Below are 10,998 nucleotides of genomic sequence, written 5' to 3'. Positions count from 1 at the left end.
TGGGAGTGGCATGCGGGTGTCTGCGGCCGCGCCGCGGACGTCCAGGTGTTGCCTCTGTAGTTCAATAATCTCCCTTTGCTGGCTTTGGACTACGCCTTGGAGCTGGGCAAATTTCTCCTGATATGTAGTACCAAATTCTTGAAGTTCGGAGACCTGCTTACGCAGAGTGGCCATTGCGGACTCCATAGTGTGGCTGATTATTCTGTAACAGTCCTACAGGCTCACCTGAGTCAGAGGACCGCTGGCTGGAGGTAGGAGTGGAGCCCAGTGGCAAGGACCGCAGGCAGGTAGTAAGCGTGGTCAGACAATCCGGATGGCAACGGTGGTAGCAGTTCAGTAGGTAGGGAGAAGGCAGAAGAGTAGTCGGTAGGCAGGCGGTGGGTCAGGGCAGGCGGCAGTAAGCGTGGTCAGACAATCCGGATGGCAACGGTGGTAGCAGTTCAGTAGGTAGGGATAAGGCAGAAGAGTAGTCGGTAGGCAATTCCTGGTCAGCGGTGGACTTCCAGCAGTAGTAAGAGCAACAGATGAGGAGAAGCTTGATCAAGGCTCAGGAGCTCAATAATCAGCAAACTGGAGTGCACGGGGCTGGACTTATATAGGGAAGTACCAGGTGTGGGGAATCAAGGGTAATGAGCAAGGCTTGGCAAGACTGAGGTTAACTAATAGGCTTCAGGGAGGAATGTCCAGAGAGGACGGTAGCCTAGTAAGCAGGGCTACCGCCTGGGATGTGGCTGGTCACGGGTTCGAATCCCGACAGCCTGATAGATCCCATGATCCCTTTGGCCTCCACGAGGTTGGTATACCGCATAGTATATTTTCTTTTTTTTACAAGGGACCCTATGGGTGATTGAGGCATATGCTTAATGGGGTTGTCAGAGATAATTAAAAGTCCCTGAATGGTCTAGAATAAAATAATACTATACTTAGTCTTTCTCCAGCACTGTTCTCTTTGCCACGGGTCCTTCTGCTGCTGCTGGTTTACAAATATGGTGTGAGTGCTGAACCCATTCATTGTCCTCAGCAGCCTACAACTGAAGACAGTGATTGGCTGCAGCAGTAACGCACCTTTCACCTGCAGATTACCATAAATAAACAAGCAGTGGCAGCGTTAGACCATTGGGAGGCTTGTTCAAGATTTGTAGTAATCTCGGACAACCCCTTTAATGTACAGTACAGACCAAAAGTTTGGACACACCTTCTCATTCAAAGAGTTTTCTTTATTTTCATGACTATGAAAATTGTAGATTCACACTGAAGGCATCAAAACTATGAATTAACACATGTGGAATTATATACATAACAAACAACTGTGAAACAACTGAAAATATGTCATATTCTAGGTTCTTCAAAGTAGCCACCTTTTGCTTTGATTACTGCTTTGCACACTCTTGGCATTCTCTTGATGAGCTTCAAGAGGTAGTCCCCTGAAATGGTTTTCACTTCACAGGTGTGCCCTGTCAGGTTTAATAAGTGGGATTTCTTGCCTTATAAATGGGGTTGGGACCATCAGTTGCGTTGAGGAGAAGTCAGGTGGATACACAGCTGATAGTCCTACTGAATAGACTGTTAGAATTTGTATTATGGCAAGAAAAAAGCAACTAAGTAAAGAAAAACGAGTGGCCATCATTACTTTAAGAAATGAAGGTCAGTCAGTCAGCCGAAAAATTGGGAAAACTTTGAAAGTAAGGGCTATTTGACCATGAAGGAGAGTGATGGGGTGCTGCGCTAGATGACCTGGTGTCACGGTCAGGCCCATGACCGTGACTTCTTACCGCATGCAGTTGCCGGCGGTTTTGCATGGGTCTTCAACCCAGGGTGAGGGCCGCTTGTCTGTAGCCTCACTTGTGGTTGCCGCGGGCAACCAGTGTTGCAGTTTGCAGCAGAGCAGTCTGAGGGTTCCTTGGCAGCTTGCTGCCCTGGCATGCGGTCACACCTAGCAACCTTTTGTTAGGTGTGTGTGTTGTGTGCACCGTGTGGTATGTTATTGTGTGCACTTTCCCTTTATGTATGTGTGTTTTCCCTTCTGTGGCATTGGAAGGGTTAACTTCCTTCCCAGTGTGTGTGTGATGTCACTGGGTGTGTCCAACCTTTGGGTGTGGCCACTTTGGCCTATATATACCCTCTCTCTAGCAGGGCTCAGTAGGTTGCTTCAGTCTTGCTAGCTGAGGCAGCCGCCTGTGCTTTCCATTCCTCTGTGAGAGCCACCACTGTGGTCATAGGTTTAAGTCTAGGTTTAAGTTCAGGTTTTATGTCTTATTAAGTTTATGCTTACCTGTATGTGTCATGTCTGGGTGATGGTCTGTTGGGATTTTCCTATGTTGGTTTGTGCAGCTAATGGTTCTGGATTCTCTGTGTCAGGGATCCAGTCAGCAAGGCTGTGGCAGGTTGGTTGAGCTACTGAGTTCACCTGCCATTTCCATTAGTCTGTTTATGTTTCCCCTTTTTCCCAACAGCTTGGCCGTTGAGACTCCTGCTCCTCCGTGCCTAGGAGGAGTGGGTTGTCTTACTCAGCTCCTAGCTTAGGGCCATCTTGAGGGCTAGCAGGGACTTCTAGGTTCCAGAGCATGAGCCCTCCTACCATCAAGGTTGGCTCATGTAGCTAGGAGCCAGGGTCAGGTTAGGGATGCTTTTAGGAGGTGACCAGCTCCCTAATCCTGTCTTCTTGGCCAAGCAGCCGTAACATCACCGGGCTCCACACGGCTGAGGATTTCCCCCATCCTCAGCCGTGACACCTGGCCTCCACAGTCACCGGACCTGAACCCAATCGAGATAGTTTGGGGTGAGCTGGACCGCAGAGTGAAGGCAAAAGGGCCAACAAGTGCTAAGCATCTCTGGTAACTCCTTCAAGACTGTTGGAAGACCATTTCAGGGGACTAACTCTTGAAGCTCATCAAGAGAATGCCAAGAGTGTGCAAAGCAGTAATCAAAGCAAAAGGTGGCTACTTTGAAGAATCTAGAATATGACATATTTTCAGTTGTTTCACACTTGTTTGTTATGTATATAATTCCACATGTGTTAATTCATAGTTTTGATGCCTTCATAGTCATGAAAATAAAGAAAACTCTTTGAATGAGAAGGTGTGTCCAAACTTTTGGTCTGTACTGTATATGTTCCTTTAAATGACCAATGATTAATGTGTAGCACTGAATGGGGTCAGAGCATGACTCGTAATTACCACAACCCCAGAATATCAAAAAAATCTGCACTGTTGCAGCTAAAATCACCATTTATTCCCAGTCTCATTTTAGTTTGCTTAAAGGGATCTGTCTATTAGAAAGAGGTACTTTTTAATACATTCCATATTCACATAACTTTTTTTATCTTTTTTTTTGTCAGTACTATGCTATTAAAAGTACAAAATATTGTATTTCTGTGGCATTAATGCTAAAGAGAGTAAAGTTCTTTACTGCACAGGGAAGGGTTTATCTGCAAAGTTATCCTTATTAGGGGACCTTCACAATAGCATTTGGAATCTGGTAGCCTGATCTTGCGGAGGATGAGGCGAGCGCCTCGTCCCTATTGGCTATAATGGGATTTGGCTGCTTTTCCGGTATAAATGACGGGTTTCGGACAGACAAAAAACTTTGCCTGCAATGGTTCTGGGTCTAGTAGACATTTGTGTCAAATCAGCATGATGCAAACCAGTCCTTAGGCTACATTCACAAAAATGTCAATAAAAAACAACTTATAAACTCATTTTTTTAAATGACTTTTGTTTCACTGGGTCCTTTCTGAGAAATGGGTGTCAAAAATGGACAACACATCCATTCATTATACACTGGCTATAAAAAAAAAAACACTGAGATTTGAATAACCCCATAAACTAATGTTGTTCCTAAAAAAATAAAAAAAATCACCTGTCACACATCAGTTTTTTACTGTCCTGTGAATGTAGCCTTAGGCCTCTTTCACACGGGCGAGATTACCGTGCGGGTGCAATGCGTGAGGTGAACGCATTGCACCCGCACTGAATGTGGACCCATTAATTTCTATGGGGCTGTGCACATGAGCAGTGATTTTCACGCATCACTTGTGCGTTGCATGAAAATCGCAGCATGCTGTATTTTGTGCGTTTTTTCACGCAACGCAGGCCCCATAGAAGTGAATGGGGCTGCGTGAAAATCGCAAGCAAGTGCGGATGCGGTGCGATTTTCACGCACGGTTGCTAGGAGACAATCGGGATGGGGACCCGATCATTTTTATTTTCCCTTAAACCATGGTTATAAGGGAAAATAATAGCATTCTTAATACAGAATGCTTAGCAAAATAGGGCTGGAGGGGTTAAAAAAAGAAAATAAAAAAATTTAACTCACCTCATCCACTTGTTCGCGCAGCCCGGCTTCTCTTCTGTCTTCATCTGTGAGGAAAAGGACCTGTGGTGACGTCACTGCGCTCATCATATGGTCCATCACATGATCCATCACCATGGTAAAAAGATCATGTGATGAGCGCAGTGACGTCACCACAGGTCCTTTTCCTCACAGATGAAGACAATAGAGAAGCCGGGCTGCGTGAACAAGTGGATAAGGTGAGTTAAATTATTATTATTATTTTATTAACCCCTCCAGCCCTATTTTACTAAGCATTCTGTATTAAGAATGCTATTATTTTCCCTTATAACCATGTTATAAGGGAAAATAATTACATCTACACAACACCTAACCTGAACTTCAGTGAAGAAGTCCGGGTTCAGGTCTGGGTACCACATTTAGTTTTTTATCACGCGCGTGCAAAATGCATTGCACCCGCGCGATAAAAACTGAACAACGGAACGCAATCGCAGTCAAAACTGACCTAAATTGCGTACCTACTAGCACGGGTTTGCCGCAATGCACCCGGGACGCATCCTGAGCCAAAAGTGACGCCCGTGTGAAAGAGGCCTTAGAATAATAGGTAGAGGACTGCTTTAGGCCCCTTGCAGATAAGCGTGTCCAGATTATGTCCTGATGCATTACAGATGCATTCAGAGAAAACTGTGCAATTTCGCAAAAAAAGCCATTCAGTTTTGTTTGCGATCATGTTCAGTTGTCCAGTTTTTATCACGCGGGTGCAATGCGATTTACTGTGTTTTGCATGTGGGTGATAAAAAACTGAATGTTTACAAACAACATCTCTTAGCAACCATCCGTGAAAATCACATCCACACTTGCTAGCGGATGGGATTTTCACGCAGCCCCATTCACTTCTATGGGGCCAGCTTTGCGTGAAAATCGCAAGCTATAGAACATGCTGCGAATTTGCTGCAACGCAAAAGTGATGCGTGAAAACCACCACTCATGTACACAGACCCATTTAAATGAATGGGTCTGGATTCCATGAGGGCGCAATGTGTTCGCATCACGCATTGCACCTGTGCGGAATTCTCACTTGCGTAAAATGAGCCTTAGGCTACTTTCACATTAGCGTTAGCAGGGGTCGGCAGGCTGTTCTGGCATCCATACTAAAGCTAGCCCATGTGTGCCGCCGGAAGTCCGCTCTGGTCCCATTCACTATAATGGGGATGGGTGGGAGATGTAGCCACAGCACGGCAAACATGCCGAAAGGCGACCGGACAAAAAAAAAAGAAATGATAGAGGAGGAACCGCAGAGGAAGCGATGGGTGCATCCTATCATTTCGCAGCAGGTCAGCAAAGGGAAATTGGTTGGTTTGTACTGTGACCTCCGTGCGCACCCTGTGAAGTTCTTTAATTATTGCCGCATGTCGGTGGCTACATTTGATTGGCTTTTGGGGAGTTGAGACCTGGCTTGACTTTCCAGGACACCAACATGCGGCTGAGTGTGTCACCTGAAGAACGTCTCATTATTACTTTAAGGTAAGACTATATTATCAGACTCATACATGAATGACCCACTGTTTGCCAATACATAGTAGTTTGGTCTATGGTCTATGTAATCAGAACTTTACCTCTTCTATGTATAAGTACATAATAGTAGTGCACATGTACACTGCTCAAAAAAATAAAGGGAACACAAAAATAACACATCCTAGATCTGAATTAATTAAATATTCTTCTGAAATACTTTGTTCTTTACATAGTTGAATGTGCTGACAACAAAATCACACAAAAATAAAAAATGGAAATCAAATTTTTTAACCCTTAGAGGTCTGGATTTGGAGTCACCCTCAAAATTAAAGTGGAAAAACACACTACAGGCTGATCCAACCTTGATGTAATGTCCTTAAAACAAGTCAAAATGAGGCTCAGTAGTGTGTGTGGCCTCCACGTGCCTGTATGACCTCCCTACAACGCCTGTGCATGCTCCTGATGAGGTGGCAGACGGTCTCCTGAGGGATCTCCTCCCAGACATGGACTAAAGCATCTGCCAACTCCTGGACAGTCTGTGGTGCAACGTGACGTTGGTGGATAGAGCGAGACGTGATGTCCCAGATGTGCTCAATTGGATTCAGGTCTGGGGAACAGGCGGGCCAGTCCATAGCATCAATGCCTTCGTCTTCCAGGAACTGCTGACACACTCCAGCCACATGAGGTCTAGCATTGTCTTGCATTAGGAGGAACCCAGGGCCAACCGCACCAGCATATGGTCTCACAAGGGGTCTGAGGATCTCATCTCGGTACCTAATGGCAGTCAGGGCACCTCTGGCGAGCACATGGAGGGCTGTGCGGCCCTCCAAAGAAATGCCACCCCACACCATTACTGACCTAATGCCAAACCGGTCATGCTAGAGGATGTTGCAGGCAGCAGAACGTTCTCCACGGCGTCTCCAGACTCTGTCACATCTGTCACATGTGCTCAGTGTGAACCTGCTTTCATCTGTGAAGAGCACAGGGCGCCAGTGGCGAATTTGCCAATCTTGGTGTGTTCTGGCAAATGCCAAACGTCCTGCACGGTGTTGGGCTGTAAGCACAACCCCCACCTGTGGACGTCGGACCCTCATATCACCCTCATGGAGTCTGTTTCTGACCGTTTGAGCAGACACATGCACATTTGTGGCCTGCTGGAGGTCATTTTGCAGGGCTCTGGCAGTGCTCCTCCTGTTCCTCCTTGCACAAAGGCGGAGGTAGCGGTCTTGCTGCTGGGTTGTTGCCCTCCTACGGCCTCCTCCACGTCTCCTGATGTACTGGCCTGTCTCCTGGTAGCGCCTCCATGCTCTGGACACTACGCTGACAGACACAGCAAACCTTCTTGCCACAGCTCGCATTGATGTGCCATCCTGGATAAGCTGCACTACCTGAGCCACTTGTGTGGGTTGTAGACTCCGTCTCACGCTACCACTAGAGTGAAAGCACCGGCAGCATTCAAAAGTGACCAAAACATCAGCCAGGAAGCATAGGAACTGAGAAGTGGTCTGTGGTTACCACCTGCAGAACCACTCCTTTATTGGGGGTGTCTTGCTAATTGCCTATAATTTCCACCTGTTGTCTATCCCATTTGCACAACAGCATGTGAAATTGATTGTCACTCAGTGTTGCTTCCTAAGTGGACAGTTTGATTTCACAGAAGTGTGATTGACTTGGAGTTACATTGTGTTGTTTAAGTGTTCCCTTTATTTTTTTGAGCAGTGTATATTGTACACTTACAAAGAGAAACTGTGTGTGCTTTTGCCCCGGCCACTTCTTATCCAGTCATTTGGTGTACTACCAAGTCATTTATTAGTCACACCAGATTCAAGTGCCGCAGTTTTTTTTTTTTTTTTTTATCTTGGCTTTAAAGGGACACTGACAGGCCCAAAAAGCATATTTAGGCATATACACTGCTCAAAAAAATAAAGGGAACACAAAAATAACACATCCTAGATCTGAATTAATTAAATATTCTTCTGAAATACTTTGTTCTTTACATAGTTGAATGTGCTAACAACAAAATCACACAAAAATAAAAAAAATGGAAATCAAATTTTTCAACCCATGGAGGTCTGGATTTGGAGTCACACTCAAAATTAAAGTGGAAAAACACACTACAGGCTGATCCAACTTTGATGTAATGTCCTTAAAACAAGTCAAAATGAGGCTCAGTAGTGTGTGTGGCCTCCACGTGCCTGTATGACCTCCCTACAACGCCTGTGCATGCTCCTGATGAGGTGGCGGACGGTCTCCTGAGGGATCTCCTCCCAGACCTGGACTAAAGCATCTGCCAACTCCTGGACAGTCTGTGGTGCAATGTGACGTTGGTGGATAGAGCGAGACATGATGTCCCAGATGTGCTCAATTGGATTCAGGTTTGGGGAACGGGCGGGCCAGTCCATAGCATCAATGCCTTCGTCTTGCATGAACTGCTGACACACTCCAGCCACATGAGGTCTAGCATTGTCTTGCATTAGGAGGAACCCAGGGCCAACCGCACCAGCATATGGTCTCACAAGGGGTCTGAGGATCTCATCTCGGTACCTAATGGCAGTCAGGCTACCTCTGGCGAGCACATAGAGGGCTGTGCGGCCCTCCAAAGAAATGCCACCCCACACCATTACTGACCCAATGCCAAACCGGTCATGCTGGAGGATGTTGCAGGCAGCAGAATGTTCTCCACGGCGTCTCAAGACTCTGTCACGTCTGTCACATGTGCTCAGTGTGAACCTGCTTTCATCTGTGAAGAGCACAGGGCGCCAGTGGCGAATTTGCCGATCTTGGTGTTCTCTGGCAAATGCCAAATGTCCTGCACGGTGTTGGGCTGTAAGCACAACCCCCACCTGTGGATGTCGGGCCCTCATATCACCCTCATGGAGTCTGTTTCTGACCGTTTGAGCAGACACATGCACATTTGTGGCCTGCTGGAGGTCATTTTGCAGGCTCTGGCAGTGCTGCTCCTGTTCCTCCTTCCACAAAGGCGGAGGTAGCGGTCCTGCTGCTGGGTTGTTGCCCTCCTACGGCCTCCTCCACGTCTCCTGATGTACTGGCCTGTCTCCTGGTAGCGCCTCCATGCTCTGGACACTACGCTAACAGACACAGCAAACCTTCTTGCCACAGCTCGCATTGATGTGCCATCCTGGATAAGCTGCACTACCTGAGCCACTTGTGTGGGTTGTAGACTCCGTCTCATGCTACCACTAGAGTGAAAGCACCGCCAGCATTCAAAAGTGACCAAAACATCAGCCAAGAAGCATAGGAACTGAGAATTTATCTGTGCAAAACCACTCCTTTATTGGGGGTGTCTTGCTAATTGCCTATAATTTCCACCTGTTGTCTATCCCATTTGCACAACAGCATGTGAAATTGATTGTCACTCAGTGTTGCTTCCTAAGTGGACAGTTTGATTTCACAGAAGTATGATTGACTTGGAGTTACATTGTGTTGTTTAAGTGTTCCCTTTATTTTTTTGAGCAGTGTATATAACAGTACAGGTCTTCTAAAGTGTATTAGAATCAGCTCATCAATATTCACTTCGCTGGGCGGCGCACTAATCATATCGCGCCTGCGCACTAATTAACCCCTTTTCAGATGTAACAGAGCAGCGTTTTGAAGCGCTGCTATGAACTGTGCCCGGCGCATGCGCATAAAGCAGAGGCTGCATCGGCCTCTGAGAATCAGACTGCGCGCAGGCGCGATGCGATCCCGGAGGCCGATGCCCATAGTATTGTATTGGGCATGCGCCGGATCTTGCGTTGGGGACACTAGTAGCCGCCCAGCGAAGTGAATATTGACGAGCTGGGCGGCGCTTCAAACGGCAGTTGGGGCAAGGCTGGCTGGGCGCAAGTTGAGATGAAACGCCGCCCCTTGGGCAGATTGAACATGATTCAAGCAGGTTATAAAACTTCATTTTACTGTATTTATAAGGTGGACAGGGGGGATACTTAGATGATTCTAATACACTTTATAAGACCTGTACTGGCATATATATACCTAAATATGCTTTTTGGGCCTGTCAGTGTCCCTTTAATGATGAGGATACGTCACTTGTGTGTATATGGTAATGGACTGGAGGTTGATGTAGCTAAACGGGTTTCCTCACTTTAAAGTGTATTTCAATATAAAGTATTGAGTCCCAATCTTGTTGTATGGTATAATTTTATTTCAACTTGCCAGACACATTGCCATGAGATACTTATGAGTAATTTTGAAGATTTTTAAACATGTGATCTTTTGTGTATTAATGGTGCTAATTAGTATTTGTTTTTCATTTCAAATATCTGGCTACTGGCAACTGTTTTTCGTCATTACATTTTGAGTTTGGTTGAGACTGAAAGCTTCGGTGCTGCCACATCCAACCAGGCAGTAGTAGCTGGATATAGCCCAGGGCTTCCAGGAGAGGGCTCAATTCCCAAATTGCCCTTGACGGGAAGCACACATGGGTTAAGAAGCCACCGAACTCAGGGTCCCGATTCTATAATTATAAACAGTTTTTCTCTGTAGTTTTGTTGGCCTTGGCTGACACAAACTACAGGCTTATAAGATAAGATAAGATGCCTTTATTGTCACTGTACAATACAATGTAATACAATGAAATGTTGTTTGGAGCAATCCTAGATGCCATGGACAGAGGAACAGGAGCATTACACTAGAAAAAAAACAAAACATTGCACTAGAAAGCATTACTATTCACAGTTCACAGCATATATATAGCAAGAGCAAAGTAGGAAGTGCTTATGAGTATATATACACACTGATCAGACACCACTGCAGACAAGAGATCATCATGTGGTCACGAATGCAGCAGTCACTTTCAGTCTGTGGTAGTTTCTATCCTAGGAAGGGGCAATAGTCTCTGAGCATTTAGGAGACTGATTGCTTTGGGGTAAAAGCTGTTCTTCAGCCTAGTGGTGCGGATATAATTGTAGATATTGGGTCCTATGGAAGTACTGCAGATGCTCGCATCTTCAGGGCTTCCAGAATGGGTCGGTGGCTTCAGTCCGACCAACTGGACGTACCACAGCCAGCAAACCTTGCTTGCTCCTCTGTCCCACCAGCGCCTTATGTGGCTGTAGGGGACAAGGGTTTTGCCTTTTCTACCAACATCATGCGTCCCTTTCCTAGGCGAGGTTTAGATGCAAAGAGGCACACTTTTAATTATCGTTTAAGTAGGGCCAGAAGGTTTGTGGAGTG

The sequence above is a fragment of the Bufo bufo genome, chromosome 3 (genome assembly GCF_905171765.1).
Source record: "Bufo bufo chromosome 3, aBufBuf1.1, whole genome shotgun sequence".
NCBI classification, from domain to species: domain Eukaryota; kingdom Metazoa; phylum Chordata; class Amphibia; order Anura; family Bufonidae; genus Bufo; species Bufo bufo.
Note: the sequence above shows the minus strand (reverse complement) of the source record.